This window comes from Pristiophorus japonicus, unplaced genomic scaffold (genome assembly GCF_044704955.1).
Source record: "Pristiophorus japonicus isolate sPriJap1 unplaced genomic scaffold, sPriJap1.hap1 HAP1_SCAFFOLD_884, whole genome shotgun sequence".
NCBI classification, from domain to species: domain Eukaryota; kingdom Metazoa; phylum Chordata; class Chondrichthyes; family Pristiophoridae; genus Pristiophorus; species Pristiophorus japonicus.
The window spans coordinates 103,771-120,115 of record NW_027254807.1 but is presented as its reverse complement, the minus strand read 5'-3'; the positions used below and the strand labels follow the sequence as shown (position 1 = coordinate 120,115).

At 51.1% G+C, this 16,345-nt stretch overlaps 1 protein-coding gene across 1 annotated transcript in view; it reads right to left on the bottom strand.

The window, feature by feature from the left end:
* Window positions 1–16,345, bottom strand: part of LOC139257606 (uncharacterized) — a 108,990-nt gene that overhangs the window by 35,138 nt on the left and 57,507 nt on the right. The window lies entirely within an intron of this gene.

Below are 16,345 nucleotides of genomic sequence, written 5' to 3'. Positions count from 1 at the left end.
GGTTCAATGTCGTGGGAAGTCTGCTCTGTATTTAAAGGGTGCCTGCAGAGTGAAACACTGTCTGCACTTCTTAGAGGGGAAGTGCTTTGTTACAGAACTACCTCATTTTAGTTCGAGCTAAGCAAACGGGAAATGAGCACTGTCACAACACGGCAAAGAAAGGGCACCTTGGTTCTTGGATGCAGCACTGGAGGCCTTGGTGTCGGAGGTCTACAGGAAGAGACAGATCCTCTACCCACAGTGGGGCAGGAGAACCTCCAGACAGTCTGTAGAAGGCAATGGGAGGAGATCGCAGAAGCCGTTAATGCTAACAGAGTTGCCCTCAGGACATGGATCCAGTGCTGGAAGAAGTTTAGTGACCTCACACGTGTGGTCAAGGTGAGTAAATGCATCTTCAAATGCCATATCCCATCAACTGCACCACTAGCCTCACACACTGCTGAATGTACGACACCCGCACCACTCACCTCCCAACAATCGAGCAATCACCACTCATACCTCACAATCATAGCTTCACCTCACCCTCACACACTTATCACTGCGGCAAGCCTCACACCCACATTTCACACCTTGCACATTCAACCAGCTATTCAACCATGGCAGGCACATCCCCCAAACACATTGCACCACATTCAATGACACACTTCCCTTTCCCCTGCAGGCCAAGGTGGCGCATAACCAGCACGAGCAGGAACAAACAGGCAGGGGGCAAGCCCAGCTGCAGAACCTGACCCGGCTGGAGGAGACGGCTCTAGATGTAATTGGAGGGGCCGTCACTGAGGCCGTGGCGATCAGCGAGGCTGAAAGCATTGATGAGGACGTTATGCTCATAACTAATCCTTCTTCTCACTTCCCCTTCATCCCACAGTATCTTCTCAAATGCCATATCCCATCATCTTAAGCTACTGATGGTGTAAGCATGCACATCTTGCTTCCCCCCTCCAGACCTTTGTACCTTTCTCCTGTCAGATACCCAAGGACTGCCAGCAGCCAAGCCTGTGCAGTAAGAAGTAGAGGAGGAGAGTTATGGAGAAGAAGAGGCACCGTCACTCGATCTGGCACTTCCGGGCACCAGCTCTGAAAATGGCCCCGCATGAGATTTAGAGGGTGGTTTAGAGACTGCGGGGGAGGCTGGGGGGGTGGGGGGGCAAAACTCAGCCTCCCGATAAGGCCTGTTACCGCCGAAAAGTGGCGGCCATGCGGCGGTGTCGAATGACCACCAATTTTCTGTCGAATGGCCGCCGCTCGCGAAATTCTCCTCAGTGGTTTTCCCGGAGGTTCCCACCTCTGCCTCTGCCAAACCCATCTAAGTGCATCATCAAAGCGCACCCTGCTGATCTCCCGCCCCGCAAGCACAATCCAGGTAAAATATCTTGCGGTAAGTAGACTGAGGCAGGGGTGAAGGTGGCTGACGTTAAGGAGGTGAATGAATGTGGTCTTTGTAATGGAGAGCATATGGGGTCTGATACACTCAGAATAAAGGATGAAACTGAGTGCTGTGAACAATGAGCAAGTGTGACCTTAGCTCCTTTAATAAGACTCCAGAGTGCAGGTACCTCGTGGGTGGCCTGCTTATATACCATGCTCCCAAGGGATGCTGGGATCCCTTGCAACGCCAACAGGTAGGCCCTCTGTGGGTGATGTAATACAGATTGCCAAGGATTAAATACATAACTTCACTCCCTCGTAAAGTTAATAGTACACTTATTTACAGGGTGAGACAATCTGGGGCTTTTCGCTCCCTTGTTGATCATCTCGGTACAAATGTGGGTGTGGGTGTGGGTGAGTTGGTTAGTTCTTCACTGGACTGCTGGGCAGCCAGCCTTGCTGGGCTGCTGGGATGGTGAGTTTGGCTTCGTGGTCAACCATGATATCGGTTGCCACTTGTGTGTGTGTTGTGGAGGGTCAAAGTTGGTGGTGTCTTCTTCGGGTTGTTCGTAGCTATTGGTGAACCGCAATTTGATTTGGTCCAAATGTTTTCTGCATGTTAGTCCATTGGCCAATTTGACCTCAAACACCCTACTCTCCTCTTTGGCTATGACCGTGCTAGCGAGCCATTTGCGCGGTCATGGTACACACTTTGTTGATGGAAATCAGGGTGGACAAGAGAGAGCCTTGTTTTGAGCGCCCTTTTCATGAGCAGCTTGGCTGGGGGAAGCCCGTTGACTGAGTGGGGTCTGGTGCGGTAGCTGAGCAACACTCGGGACAGTCAGGTCTGCAGGGAACCTTCCGACACGCATTTCAAGCGTTGCTTGATGGTCTGAACTGCCCGTTCTGCCTGGCCATTGGATGCGGGCTTGAACGGGGCAGATGTGACGTGCTTGATCCCATTGCAGGTCATTAATTCCTTGAATTCAGCACTGGTGAAACACAGCCCATTGTCGCTGACTAGGACATCAGGCAGGCCATGCGTGGCAAACATGGCTCGTAGGCTATCAATGGTGGCCATGGACGTGCTTACAGATATTATTGCACATTCAATCCATTTTGAGTAAGCATCCACGACAACCAAGAACATTTTGCCCAGAAATGGGCCTGCATAGTCCACGTGGATCCTCGACCACGGTTTGGAGGGCCATGACCACAAACTTAGCGGTGCCTCTCTGGGTGCATTGCTCAGCTGAAAACAAGTGTTGCACTGGCGCACGCATGACTCTAAATCTGAGTCGATGCCGGGCCACCACACATGGGATCTGGCTGTGGTTTTCATCATTACAATGCCTGGGTGGGTGCTGTGCAGTTCACAGATGAACATATCTCTGCCTTTCTTGGGCAAGACCAAGCGATTACCCCACAACAGACAATCCGCCTGCAGGGACATTCCGTCTTTGCGCCTGTGGAACGGCTTGGTCGCCTCCTGCATCTCCGCTGGAACGCTGGACCAGCTCCCATGGAGGACACAGTTTTTTACCAAGGACAGTAAAGGATCCTGGCTGGTCCAGGTCCTGATCAGGTGGGCCGTAACAGGTGACTTTTCATTTTCAAATGCATCCATTACCATGAGCAAGTCCGCAGGCTGTGCCATTTCCGCCCCGGTGGTGGGCACTGGTAGCCGACTGAGAGCATCAGCACAGTTTTCTGTGCCCGGCCTGTGGCAGATTACATAGTTGTATGCCGATAGCGTGAGCGTCCAACTTTGGATGCGGGCAGAGGCATTGGAGTTAATCCCTTTGCTCTCAGAGAACAGCGATATGAGCGGTTTGTGGTCAGTTTCAAGCACAAACTTGAGACAAAACAAGTACTGGTGCTTTTTTTTTAACCCTATAAACACATGCCAGAGCCTCTTTTTCAATCATGCTGTAGGCCCTTCCTGCCTTGGACAAACTCCTGGACGCATAAGCGACCTGTTGCAAAATCCCCGATTCGTTAGCCTGTTGCAACGCACACACGACCCCGTATGACGACACATCGCAAGCACGACTGCAGCTCCATCACGTTCTGCGGTCTCGGCGCGTTCTTGGTGGCCTCCGTTTTGGCATCGGTGGGTGTGATGCCGTCTGCTGCGATTCTTCTTCCCAAGAACTCAACCTCCAGCGCCAAGAAAACACACTTCGAGCGTTTCAACCTGAGTCCGATGCGATCCAACCGACTAAGAACCTCTTCCAGATTCTTCAAGTGCTCAACGATGTCCCAACCTGCAACCAGTATGTCGTCCTGGAAAACCAAGTGCGAGGGACCGACTTTAGCAGGCTCTCCATGTTCCGTTGGAAGATTCCTGCGGCTGATCGAATCCCGAAAGGGCATCTGTTATAGATGAACAGGCTGTGCATGTTGATGCAGGTGAGGCCTTTTGAAGACTCCTCCAGCTCCTGCGACATGTCCAGCTTGGTGAACGTCTTCCCTCCAGCCAGGGTCGCAAATAAGTCATCTGCTTGGGTAGCAGGTACTGATCCTGCAGCGAAAAACGGTTAATCAATACTTTAAAGTCCCCACAAATTCTGACCGTGCCGTCTTCTTTAAGTACCGGGAGAATTGGACTGGCCCACTCATTGAATTCCACCGGCGCCATGATGCCTTCTTGCTGCAGCCTGTCCAGCTCAATTTCCACTTTGTCACGCATCATATATGGTACCGCCCATGCCTTGTGGTGGATGGGTCACGTACCGGGAACGAAATGGATCTGCACTTTCGCCCCCGAGAAGCTTCCAATGCCTGGCTCGAACAATGATAGAAATCTGCTCAGAACATGAGGCATCATCAACGGAAGAAAGCGCTCGGATGTCGTCCCAGTTCCAGCGGATTTTTCCCAGCCAGCTTCTGCCAAACAGCGTGGTGCCATCCCCTGGCACTATCCACAGCAGGAGTTTGTGTACCGCTCCATCATAGGAGACTTTGACTTCTTCACTGCCAGTTACAGGGATTAGTTCCTTGGTGTAAGTCCTTAGTTTGGTGTGAATGGGGCTGAGCTTGGGCCTGTGTGCTTTGTTGCACCACAGCCTATCAAAGGCCTTTTTACTCATTATGGACTGACTCGCACCCGTGTCCAGTCCCATGGATACTGGAATTCCGTTCAGTTCAACTTTCAACATTATTGGTGGTCATTTCGTGGTGAGTGTGTGTACCCCATACACTTGTGCCTCCTCGGTACGAGTTTCCAATTCAGCCTGATCCACAGTGGATCGATCTTCCTCTGCAACGTGGTGGTTTGCAGGGTTTGCAGGGTTTGCAGCTCGCCTGCACATTCGCTGGAGGTGTCCCATTGTTCTGCAATCGTTGCACGCATAGTGCTTGAAGCATCATTGATGGGGCCGATGATCACCTCCACAACACCAACAAGGTGTTAACTGCCTCACATTAACGATTGATGGAGGACTCTGGGTCATCTGAGGTCGTGCAGCAGCCGCCAGCGTGTACATTTTGCCATGTATATTCCTGATCAGAAACAACGTTACTTTGTGCACAGTACTGGCCGAAACTTCTTTACTCTGCGAAATCTGTTTGGTGTTATCACTGATGGACATAAATGCCTGGGCTATCATTATGGCCTTGCTTAGATTCGGAACAGTCAACAGTTTGCAAAGGATTACCTCATGGCCAATGCCCAGTACAAAAAAGTCTCTAAGCATGTGTTCCAGGAATCCCTCAAATTCGCAATGTTCTGCGAGGCGCCTTCGTTCGGCGACATAGCTCTCCACATCCTGGCCCTCCGACCGTTGACACGTGTGGAACTGATATCTCGCCATCAAAACGCTTTCCTTCGGATTTAGGTGCTCCCGGACCAACGTACACAATTCTTCATAGCATTTAGCTGTTGCTTTCACCAGAGCCAGAAGGTTCTTCATGAGGCCATATGCTGTTGCCCCACAGACAGTAAGGAGGATTGCCCTTTGTTTGGCAGCGTTCTCGTCCCCTTCCAGCTCGTTGGCCACAAAGTATTGGTCGAGTCTCTCCACGAAGGTTCCCAATCATCCCCATCTGAGAACTTCTCCAGGATACCAACTGTTCTTTGCATTTTCGCGCAGCTGTTTGTTACCTCGTCGCCAATTGATACACTCATAATAAAGGATGAAACTGAGTACTGTGAACAATGAGCAAGTGTGACCTTAGCCCCTTTAATAAGACTCCAGAGTGCAGGTACCTCGTGGGTGGCCTGCTTATATACCGTGCTCCCAAGGGATGCTGGGATTCTTTGGGACTCTAACAGGTAGGCCCTCTGGTGGTGATGTAATACAGGGTGCAAGGGGTTAAACACATAACAGGGTCGGAAGCCCAAATCAGTGTTGAATATGATACCGAGATTGGTTCAGCCTGAGGCAGTGGCTGGGGAAGGGCAGGCAATTATTGGCTTGGGTACGGAGTTTGTGGTGAGCGCTGAAGTCAGTGGCTTCAGTCTTCTTAACGTTTAACGAGAAGAAATTGAGGCCCATCCAGGACTGAATGTCGGACGAGCAGTGTAGCAAGACAAATACAGTGTAGCCGTTGAGTACAGGCATTCTGGAATCTCTCTCTCACACCCCTTTGCTGGGTCAATGAGGAGCTGAATAAGTTTAGATGTGTTCTTGAACGGGACATATATGGCTTGTCTAATGCAGTGATGAATTGCTGACTAACAGCTATGACTAATGTCACCAGAAGACACCTGGAAACAAATTAATTGCTGCTGTAACCTTCACAGCCACAGACAAGGCACTGCCCTGGTGGAACGAGTCTACAAGTCAGGTTCCAACAGCTGGCACATCTCTGTGATGGTGTCAGAGGCAAAACACTGTCTTCTCAGACACTGCGCAGACCAGTCCTCCATAGTCTGTAGACCCTGTGATGTGGACATCTGCAGATCATGTTGCTTCGTACATGTTGCTGCTCTCTCTTGGTTTCCATCCTTTCCTTCTCCATGTTCTCATCATCCTCCTCCTCAAAGCGCAGACACAATGGAATCGCCAGAGAGAAATCCATTATTTCACTATCTAGAGGTCCCTTTAAATTCTCAGCAAGTTTCACAAGTACCTTTTAATGATCAGGAACTGAAACTTCAGTCATAGAAGTGACTCTCAGTCAAAACAGAGATGTAGAATCACATCCCTGTTACTCTGTATGTTAACTTGCTATCTGTAAAATAATGCAGCTTAACAATTCACACCAGTCCTCTTCTCACTGAAGTGTTTCTCAGTCCACCTCTTAACGGATTGCTCACCTCATCCACCACCATCCTCTGGATCTACCAGAAATCAACAACCATCTCCGGCCCTGCCAAAAACTTCATATCCTCACCATCAACTCCATCCACTTCCCCAGCCACTGTCTCAGACTTAACCAGACTGTTCACAACTTCAGCATCCTGTTCAACCCTGAACTGAGCTTCCAACCCTATATCAGCTCCGTCACAAAAACCGCCTACTTTCACTTCCATAACATTATCCACCTTTGCCACAACCTCAGACTATTTGTTCTGAAACTGTCCTACATGCCTTTTTCACTGCCAGAATCAATTACTTCAATCCTCCACTCTCTAAGCATTAGTTCATCCAAACTCTACTGCCCGTATGCTGTCCCACACCAAGTCCCCCTCGCACATCCTCACTGACCCACATTGGTTTCAAGTCATTGCGCCCACTCCTTGCAACATTACATTTTAAATTCTCATCTTTGTGTTTAAATCACTCCATGGCCACAGCCCTCTCCATCTCTGTAACCTCCTCCAGCCCTTCAACCCCTTCCCTGAACTCTCCACTTGTCTGAGTCTGGGCTTGTGAACTCCCCTGCCCTGCCGTGTGGTCAGACATTTGAACTGCATGCTCTGGTATTAGCTCATTAAACACTTCCACCTTTCTTGATACCTTTAAGAGTCTCCTTCAAACCCACCTCTTTGACCAAGCTTTTGGTTATCCCTCCTAATATCTCCTTTCGTTCAATATCCACTTTTTTCCCATTACTCTGCTGGTGGCCTCAGGTCACTCTTCTACATTAGTGATGCTTCTACACATGCAAGTTGTTGTATCGCCTCAAACAGGCCTTGTAGGGTCAGAGCTCATCTGAGCAGTTTTCATTTAACTATTCTTCTTTGTTAAAAATGATCCAGTTATTAATGATCTGAAGGAATCTTCTGTTGCGGTTGCAGTCGAAGTGTTGAGTGATCCCAGCCCAGGGGATAACTGATCTAAACAAGTTGGGGCCGAAATTGTCCACTGCCCGAAACGAGGTGCGCCTTCCACTTTTTGCCATTCATTACCGCTGCAATGGATGTGGCGGCCATTCGAGGGAAATTCAGCACTTTTGCAGAAAGAAAGGAGCGGTGCTGTAGTGGTGGTGGGATTGGGCTGTTTGCAGCGGGGTGGGGGCGGAGCGGCTGATTGTGTCACGAAATTCAGCTGCTGCCGATTTGCTCATCACGAGGCAGCTGCTCCCTGGCAGGTTAAAGGGCAGGTTTTGCAGCGAGGCCCTGAGCACTGAGTATGTCTCTGTTGCTTTCGAAGGAATGGATAATCCAAGTGGTCTAAGGAGGGCCAGCTGTTCTCAGATGTGGAACTTGAGACCCTGATCCAAGCTGTGGAGGCACCTTCTGTATCCAGACACAGACAGACCCACTCACGCTGTGTTTGTGAATCCCTGGAGACAGATCGCTGTGGAGGTGTCGGGGAGCTCCATTCATGACCGCAAGCCACCCAATGTAGCAAAAGGCCAAACGATATCATTCGACTGATGAAAGTGAGTATGTTCCCCCACCTTTCATCTGCAAGCCTCTCCTTCACCTACTCTTATTTCCCACCTTCACAATATAGTTAGTGAAGCAGTGATTGCTTAGGCATGTATTTCTATATGTGTATACTCACAATGGAGGGTCCCTTTCATGTGAGAGTTACACTGCATGTAATGGACCCACACTTGCACTAATTGCCGAGGCCTCATGACAATGTTACATCTTTGCTTTGCAGGCCAATGTCTCTCACAAGCGTTTGCAGCAGCAGAGCACTGGTGGGAGCAAGACCGATATCCAACAGCTGACTGATGTAGTAGAGAGGGTGCAGCGGCTAGTGGACACACATGTTGCCTTCCCTGTGGCTGCCGGTCATGTGGATCCCACTCGGGGCAGCATGGGTAAGTGAAGGCCTTACTTTAATGCCATCTCTCCCTGACAGTCCAATGCTCTACCAGTCAGTTGCTTATGATTGTGTGCAAGTTGCTTGCTGCATGGTCCAATGCCCTACCTCACCCTGACGGGACCCCTTGTGCCATTTATGATTGCAAATGAGACCCCGAGTGTGAGCCACAGCGGGACCGAGACCCTAGAGGCAAGTGCGATCCAGCGCCAGGACGAGACCCTTGAGCCGATTGCAGATATTGCCGGCATGTCCGATGAGAACGATGAAGAGGGGAACAGTGCTGCCAGCACCTTGTCACTGCTTCCTACACTCGCACGCTCCAGCTCAGATACTGGGTGTAGATGGTCATTGCAGTTAGATTTAGGAGAGGAGTCAGCACTGGGTGATGCACCGGGGCCTACCGGGCTGCAGCATGGTCAAAGGCAAAGGGAACCTCGGGTGCCATCTCTCTAGGGGGCGAGTTCACGCGCGAGTTCTGAAGCAGAGGATTCAGATGAGTCCATCAATGTTGGGGGTTTTGAAGGAAGGGTGGAGGTCAGCATTCCCAGATGTTGCGGGAAATGGGAAGGATGCCCGAGAGCCTGTCGCAAGTGGTCAGGAGCGTGGAGGAGTCTGCCTCCTGTATTGTGGACAGCTCTGTGAACACCATGGAACCTATCATTGCCAGTGTGCAGGCAATGGTGGACTCCCAGAGCGACCGTGCAGATCCAGCTGTGATGCCGCATGTCGTGGGCGATGTGGCAGCTGCCAATACAGCACAGGTGCAAGGGAACATCTGAGTGCCGTTTTGGAGAGGATGGCCGCTGGTCTGGAAGCTCAGAATGCTCTCATGCACTCTGGGCAACAGGCCATGGAGCATCTTACTGCTGTCGTCTCTGGGGGCATCAAGACTATGTCTGCTCTCATGCAGTCTCAGCTGGATGCCACATGAGATCAGACTGCTGCTATCACGGCTGGGTCCACCACAGTCCACGGGGGACCTTCCGGTGTCGTGCCACCCCACCGACCTGTGCACCAGCAGATTGGTGGGGATGGTGAGGTGCTGCCCCCGGTGGAGTGGCGCAGGCTCATCAGATCAGGATCCCAATGTGGTCTCTCACGATCACAGCAGTACTGAGCCGAGACCTGCCACTCCACCATTGCTGCTAAGCATGGAATCGCCCCAGCCAATTCCGACTGAAGGTGCCAAGGAGGATGCGGCCCATCTGCAGCTGGCCCTTCCAGTGCCAGAGCTGGTCGAGTGCATCCGAGAAGGACATCTGTATCTTCTACACCTGAAACACAGCAGCCTTCCCAGAGCCATGATGCAGCCAGGGGAGACACCACAGCGTAGTTCGAGAATAGGAATGTGTAAGAGGGGTTATAAGGAAATGCACAAGGGTGAGAATTGATTATGTGTATGTTTTGTGGATCCATAATTTCTGATGTAAAAATCTTTTTTTGGATTTGATTTTCTGTGCAGGTCTCTCATTTGACTGTGGGGAATGCTGTGTGACAGGGCTCATTGGTTTGCCCATGGAGATGCACAGGTGAAGGCTAAAGTGTCATGAACTCAGTGGAAACGAGCAGCAATGAGACGGTTTCGGACTTCCCTTGCAGGGTCTGGATTGCAACGCCATCTCCTGCGTGGTCGCCAACCAGAATCCTCGTCCTCCTCCTGTGCCTTCTCCTCCTGGTCCTCCTCTCCCTCCTCCTCCTCCTCTTGTTCCTCCTCGTCCTCCTCCCCTGCCTCTTCCTCCTCCTGTTCCTCCTCCTCCTCCTCCTCCTCCTGTTCCTCCTCCTCCTCCTCCCTCTCCTCCTCCTCCTCCTCCTCCTGTTCCTCCTCCTCCTCCTGTTCCTCCTCCTCCTCCTCCTCCTCCTGTTCCTCCTCCTCCTGTTCCTCCTCCTCGTGCTGGTCAGGTGGTAATGCTGCCTCCCTCATCCTCCAATGGTTGTGGCCTCATGATTGCCAGGTTGTGAAACATGCAGCAGATGACCATGAATAGGGAGACCCGCTCAGGCAAGTACTGCAGTACTCTGCCTGAGCGATCCGGGCAACGGAACCTCTGTTTAAAGATTCCGATGGTCTGTTTAATGATGCACCTGGTGGCTGAATGAGTCAATGTGCGATTGTTGTGCAGCAGTTCTGGGATGTCGAAAGGGAGTCAGCAGCCAAGTGCAGAGTGGGTAGCCCTTGTCTCCAAGGAGACAGCCGCAATCTTGGTTTGGCCCAGCAAAGACGCCTGGTACACCGGTCTGGCGTAGGATGAAAGCATCGTGGCTGCTGTCAGGATACTGGGCATCAACTGCCATGATGTGGTCGCACACCAGCTGGACATTGAGGGAGTGGAATCCCTTACAGTTTCGGAAGATCTTGGGATTGTTCTATGGCACCCTCAATGCCACGTGGGTGCTGTTATGTAAATGTATAGTTAAAATGGTGTGCCACAGGGGGCGCTGTGGTGGGAGACCTGAAAGTACCTGCAAGACAGAGTATAAAAGGCTGCCCACCACACCTGAGAGGCACTCTGGAGTTACACAATAAAGGACTAAGGTCACAGCAGTTACTACAACACCAGACTGTGTGGAGTCAGTGATTTGAGTGCTATATACATCACAAATTGGCGACGAGGACACGGATGAGCTTCACGCAACCATGACTACTTTGGGCTCGCTAAAGGATTTCACAGAGGGTAATGACTGGGATGCCTTTACGGAAAGGCTCGAATACTACTTTATAGCAAACGACCTGACGGGGGACACGAACGCACTGAGAGAGAAGCGTAAGGCGATATTGCTTTCCAGTTGTGGCGATGAGGTTTACCGTCTCGTCAGGGATTTGCTGGCACCCGCAAGCACCAAGGACATGTCATATGAGCAGCTGATTGAACTCATTCGAGACCAACTGAAACCGAAGGAGAGCACCCTCATGGCCAGGCACAAATTCTACCACCACTGCAGACCTGAGGGCCAGGATATCACCAAATATGCTGCGGACATCAGGAGACTCGCGGCGCCATACGATTTTGGCACACACCTTGACGAGGCATTGCGAAACGTCTTTGTTATGGGGATTGGCCATGAGGGTTTCCTTCACAAGCTGCTATCCACTGAACCTACAGTCAGCCTGCAGCAAGCCATCAACATCAGCCAGGCATTTATGACCTTGACTTGCAGCACCAAGCAGATGATCCACACGGTCTCGAACCCGGCAGGTACTAATCACAGGATAGCACCCGTCACGGACAAAACTGCAGAACGTGGCTTTGCCCAGGGCAGAGAGCACAGACTTCAGGATCCTGGAACTCAGAGTCCGTCAAGAGGGGCTAATCGAGTAGCACCATGCTGGCGCTGCGGAGGAAGCCATGGGGCTCACCGGTGCAGGTTTGTGGAGTATACGTGCAATACCTGCCACAAGAAAGGGCACCTTCAGCGTATGTGCAAAAGAACACATTGTGTGGCTGAGGAGATGGTAGATGATCTGCTATCCGGCGAGGAGCAGGTAGAAGAAGATGATGCGTTTGGACTGTATACTTGTACTGACGATTAGGCCCCAGTGATTATGGAAGTCAAGATTAACGGAGTCCCAGTGAATATGGAAGTGGACACGGGGTCGGGTCAGTCGCTGATGAGTAAGAAAACTTTTGATAAACTGTGGATCAACCCAAGCTGGCCCCAGTCACAGCAAAGCTGCGCAACTACACCAAGGAACTGATACCTGTTCTTGGCAGAGCGGATGTGCAGGTATCTCATGGGGACGAGAAGCATGGTTTACCTTTGTGGATCATTGCAGGTGATGTGCCGATGCTACTCGGCAGGAGATGGATGGGAAAGGTCCGTGGGAGTTGGGAAGGCTTCATTCCTCCACAGACCGCTGTCCCCCCTGTTCACAAGCAGCAGTGCCGACCGAGCTGGAGGAGAGAGAAGGGCTTCGACGGGCTGCTCCAGCATGCACCGTCGGCCCGCAGGCAGAGGCCAGTTCCAGAGGACGTGTGTGTGTGTGGCGGCTCCTGGGCAAAAAGGTCAGCTGTGTGGGGTGCTCCGGAGGATGCGGCGGAGCGGGGGCCGGTGCGTTGCGGCTCCCGGGTGCGGTCGAAGTGTGGTGGATCTCGAGAGAGAGAGTCAAGAGCGAACCGTTAGGCAGTAGCAGGCTAGAGTCCAGCAGGGAAAACACCCAGCAAACCAACCTCGCAAAAGGGTCTGAAGAAGGAAAGCTGTTCATCGGCGGTCTCAATCTCGACACAGACGAGCAGGCGCTGGAAGAAGTGCTCTCCAAGTACGGGCAGATCTCCGAGATGCGAGTGATCAAGGACAGGGACATTTTCGGCTTCAGCACAGCAAGCTCAAGATGGTGGCAAGCCTCGTGGCAGCAGAGTTCTGCAGAGAAAGGCAGGCAGAGCACCTAAAATGATGACGCCCAGTGGAAGCCTCGTGGGAAAAACAAGATGGCGTCTTAAAAGAGAAATGTACCCGGGAGTCTTAAAGGGGCCTTACACCGTTGGCGGTCCCCATAAAGAGACTTTTGTAAGGGCAAGAGTGAGTCAAAATGATGACTGTGATTTGTAAGATGACGTGATTTATGACGAGTTAATATTTTGATGCTAAAATGATTTCTGTGATTAAAATGATTGATGTGATTGGTGAAAAAAGTTAATATCACAATGCACAAGTAAAACGGTTAATGGATCTGTGACTAACATGACCAATGGACTAATGCAATTTCCGATTTAATGTGATTCATGCAATGGTTCAGCAGCTGCAGATGAGTCGCAAAGGCAACTATTTTCTGAGAACAGAGGCAACGCACTAGTTGCGATATCCTGTCTCAGCGCAGCCCATTACCTCGGGCAAAAAGGGGCAGTATGCGGCCACCATACCTCACCCAGTGGAGCTGGGATTAAATAACTGTTCAGTGTACCTGCAACATTTTGATATAACTCTTCAATGCATCTATATGTACCATACAAATGTACTGTCTATGTGTACCTACTTTCTATTGGGGGCTATGTTTGTGTACTTCATCAACCATGTAAGGACTGCAAATACCACATGCTTGCACCGGATCGCAAGCATAATCCCGACATGGAGGGGGGAAGAGGGAAATGGATGGTCATGGACTCACACTCACAAATCAACTAGGACGAACAAGGCCGAGGTTTCCGGCAATGTGCTTTTGGAAATGGCAGGGTGGAGGCGGGGGGGAGTGAGATGTTATGTATTGTCCAGGTACATTAAATGTATAGTTACAATGGTGCACCACAGAGGGAGCTGTGGTGGGAGACCCGAAAGTACCTGCAAGACAGAGTATATAAGGCTGCCCACCACACCTGAGAGGCACTCTGGAGTTACACAATAAAGGGCTAAGGTCACAGCAGTTACTACAACACCAGACTGTGTGGAGTCAGTGATTTGAGTGCTACATACATCACAGGTGCAGTCTGTGATGCCCTGAACTCTGGGGAAGCCCACAAACCTCACGAATCTGGTCTGCCGCTCCACCTGCTCCTTCTCCCTGTTCATAGGGAAGAATATGTCGTCCCTCCTCCTCTAATACAGAGCACCTGTCACTTGAAGAATGGAGCTTTGTGCGGCGAACTGGGAGATGTTCGAGATATCTGCAGTTGCAGCCCGAAAAGATCCAGTCGCATAGAAATTGAGTGCGAGGGTCACCTTTGATGTGACGGTCAGAGCTGTCCTCAACCTTGTTTGAGGCTGCAGGTCTGGCTGCAGGAGATTGCACAGCTCCCTCATGATATCCTTGCAGAACTGCAGTCTCCGGAGACACAGGTCATCCGTAAGCTGCCCAGGACAGTGATAAGCTCTTTGCTGTACGTTCTCAGTTTCATTTGGATGGGGCTCAGGGCTGGTCTGAGTGCCTTGTTGCACCACAGTCACTCAAACATCTTTTTACTCATGATGGATTGGCTAGCGCCAGTGTCCAGTTCCATGGCTACGGGTAAGCCATTCAATTTTACATTTAGCATTATAGGTGGCCATTTCGTCGAAAATGTGTGCACCCCGTGTACTTCAGCATCTGCCCCCTCTCTCTGAGGCTCGAAATTGCTTTGATCCACTATGGACCGATCTTCGTCTGCCACGTGATGGTTTGCAGGTTTTGCAGAGCTTGCAGCTTGTCTGCAAGCTCGTTGGAGGTGCCCCATTGTTCCACAGCTCTTGCAAACATACCCTTTGAAGCAGCATAAATAGGCTGAATGGAAGGCTCCACAATAACAATTGCCTTGCATTCATCCTTTGTTGCAGATTTTGAGTCATCTGGGTCACCTGAGGCCTGCTGGCAGTTGCAGACTCGTGGTTTCTGCCCTGTACATTTCTGCTAGCAAACACAGTTCCAGTTAATTTATGAACATTGCTAGCACTTGTGTGCTAAGAGATTTGTTTGGTGTTATCACTGGTGGACATAAACACCTGTGCTATCGCAATGGCCTTACTGAGGGTCAGTGTCTCTACAGTCAAAGGTTTTCAAAGGATGGTCTCGTGGCCAATGCCCAGTACAAAAAAGTCTCTGAGCATTTGCTCCAGGTGGCCATCAAACTCACATTGTCCTGCAAGTCGCCTTAGCTCAGCGATGTAGCTCGCCACTTCCTGACCTTCAGATCACTGGCACGTGTAGAACCAATACCTTGACATCAGCACGCTCTCCCTCGGGTTAAGATGCTCCCGAACCAGTGTACACAGCTCCTCATACGACTTATCTGTGGATTTCACCGGAGCCAGAAGATTCTTCATGAGGCTGTAGGTCGGTGCCCCGCAGACTGTGAGGAGGACCGCTCTCCTTTTTGCAGCGCTTCCTTCTCCGTCCAGCTCGTTGGCTACAAAGTACTGGTCTAGCCATTCGACATAGGCTTCCCAGTCCTCACCCCCCGAGAACTTCTCCAGGATGCCCACAGTTTGCTGCATCTTTGCGTTGGATTCGTATTCTCGTTGCCAGTTATTGTGTTCCTAACACAGATGAGACTGCACACAGGGAGGTTAAAGTAACAGTGACCTCAGTCTTTATTAAGACACTCCAGAGTGAGGAACAGACCTGAGGGGCCGGCTTATATACAGTGCTCCCAAGGGATGTTGGGATCCCTTGGGACTTCAGGGGATGCGCTCCCTGGTGGTGGAACATGGGAGTGCATGCTTTAAAGATACACAACAGATAGGTCCTGCTGCCATCATGTGTGTGCAGGCGTCTTCCTCTCACAGCTGCCTCAATGCCTTCTCCCTCCTGCCCTCCTGCTGATGTTGCTCCTCACCCTCTGCAACCTGCTGCTACAAACATCTGCCTCCTGTGCATGCTGCCTCATGTCCATCTGGTCCACTATGTTGTGCGGGGGATCAGCAAACCCGACCTTCCTCCTGTTGGTAGTCCCTTCCTGAGGTTATTCCTGGAACACCTCTCTGGGTTCAGCTCTGTCGCCCTCTCTGTCCCTCAGCCATGTCCGCAGCCTCTGCAGCTGTTGGAGCCGGTGCCACCTTCTCCTGCGTGTCTCCCTGCCACACACAATGTGCAGGAGGTGCTCCGCTGCCAGCACTGACCCCATTTAGTTCTCCTCTGCAAGCAGAGCCTCCAGAATCACGGCTCTCTGTTGTCGAGATTGAAGAGTCTGACGTACGATCACTCAATCCCGCTGTCAATAAGCCAACTCACAATGTTTCAAAAATGTGAAAAAATCCTCTTTGTTGTCGAGATTGAAGAGCCTGGCCCACTATAACTGAATCCCGCTGTCATTAAGCCAACTCGCAATGTTTGGAAAAGTCAAAAAAAATCTCACCGACAAGAATGCTGCTATACGCAACACGCCTTTAAAGGCCGCTGGCGGTCT